This window comes from Sus scrofa, chromosome 2 (assembly GCF_054392235.1).
Source record: "Sus scrofa isolate SSC_HxYL_T2T_F1_AM1 chromosome 2, Sscrofa_HxYL_maternal_Yorkshire_Landrace_v2.0, whole genome shotgun sequence".
NCBI lineage: Eukaryota > Metazoa > Chordata > Mammalia > Artiodactyla > Suidae > Sus > Sus scrofa.
In genome coordinates, this window is record NC_139384.1 from 78,183,630 (window position 1) to 78,185,643 (window position 2,014).

Sequence of the window (2,014 nt, forward strand, 5' to 3'; positions counted from 1 at the left end):
AACCTAGAATAGATTTACAAGGAGATCCCGCTGAATACCATTGAGAACTATGTCTAGATACTCATGTTGCAACAGAAGAAATGGTGGGGGAAAAACTGTAATTGTAATGTATACATGTAAGTATAACCTGACCCCCTTGCTGTACAGTGGGAAAATAAAATTTAAAAAAAAAATAAATTAAAAAAAAAAACTTGGCAAGTATTGAAATTAGGTTGTTCTATTTAAGAGCTTCTGTAAGGCCCTCTTGATTTCCCTGTTCCTCAGGCTGTAGATGAAGGGGTTCAGCATGGGGGTGACCACTGTGTACACCACTGAGGCCGCTGCATCATTTCTGGGAGAATGTGAGACAGCTGAGCTGAGGTACACCCCAAGGCCTGTTCCATAAAATAAGCAAACAACAGCCAGGTGAGAGCCACAGGTGGAGAAGGCTTTGTACCTCCCACCTGATGAGGGGCCTCTCAGAATGGAGGAAAGTATTTGTGAATAAGTGAAAAAGATCCCTGAAAGGGGAATTCCACCAAAGATGGCACCAATGGAGTACATCATTACTTTATGGGTGGAGGTATCATCACAGGCAAGCTTGAGGAGTTGAGGAGGGTCACAGAAGAAATGAGGAATTTCCACTTTGGTACAAAAGGTAAGATGTGACATCATCGCACAGTGCAGCTGGGAGTCCAAAAGGCTGAACAGAAGAGACCCCAGGACCAGCAGGCTACAGAGGCGGGGGTTCATGATGACCTGGTAGTGCAGGGGTAACAGATAGCTACAAACCGATCATAAGCCATCACACACAGAAGCGCACTGTCCAAACACCTGAAAAGTTTAAAGAGAGTCAACTGAATCAGGCATCCCACATAGGAGATGACTCTGCTGTGAGTCTGAATGTCCAAAAGCATCTTTGGGACTGTGGTAGAGGTAAAGCTGAGGTCAGCCATGGACAGAATGGAGAGGAAGAAGTACATGGGGGTGTGGAGGTGGGAGTCAGAGCTGATGGTCAGGATGATCAGTAGATTCCCCAGCACGGTGACCAGGTACATGGACAGGAACAGGAGGAAAGTTAGAAGCTGCAGTTCTGGATCCTCTGAGAGCCCCAGGAGGAGGAATTCCAAGACACCGGTGAAATTCTGTGGTTTCATGGAGCAGAGGCACTTTCTGAAAAATAAATGAGAGTTGATATAAAAGGAAACAAGTATACATGTACCCATCAGTGTGTCTCTGCTTGAGAGCCAAGCAGTTCATAAATAAAATATTCAATTGAGGACCACAGCCCTTTAGCAATATTTCTTTGTCATAACAAACACACCCTTCTATGAAATTCTTTTTTCCCAGGTTTTTTCTCCATTCATCTGTTAGTATATGTATCATATTGAAAAAAAATAAGCTAAAGAACTTAGAGGAGGAGTAAGGATATTTAGAGACCCAAAAAAACCCTCCATAAGTAATGAATGGCCAACAGGGACAGAGAATTCAACCAAATATTCTGTGATTACCAATGTGGGAAAAGAATTTGAAAGAGAACAGATGTGTGTACATGTATAGCTGAATCACTTTGTTGTATGTCAGAAATTATTACAACTTCGTAGATCAACTATACTTCAATAAAACTTTAAAACCTAAAACAACACCATAAGAACACTGAAATACCAGTTCCAATCCTTTCAAGAAAACCAGAGGAATAAGAAGTATCCTTTCTGAGAGAGGACAAGATGGCGGAGGAGTAGGGGGACACACTCACCCTATCCCACAAACACAACAAAAAAAAGCACATATACAGGATAAATGACTCACACAGAACAGCAACCAATCACTGGCAGAGGAACCTAAACTCCAATAACGGCAAGATGTTCGTGACATTATTGGGCAGAACGGGAGAAAAGAGGAGAGTGAGAGAAGGTGAATCTGAGCAGGACGGGCGCTCCCGAAAGGGAACTGCGGAGGAGAAAGTGATCCCGCGCCCTGGAAAGTCACCTACTGGGGGAAAGATCAAACGAACCGGAGGAATCTCCAGATGCAG

General features: G+C 43.4%; 1 pseudogene; it reads right to left on the reverse strand.

Moving 5' to 3' along the window:
- Positions 1 to 207: 207 nt before the first annotated feature.
- LOC106508085 (olfactory receptor 7E178-like) lies at positions 208 to 1,136 on the reverse strand (annotated as a pseudogene).
- Between the last annotated feature and the right edge of the window lie 878 nt (positions 1,137 to 2,014).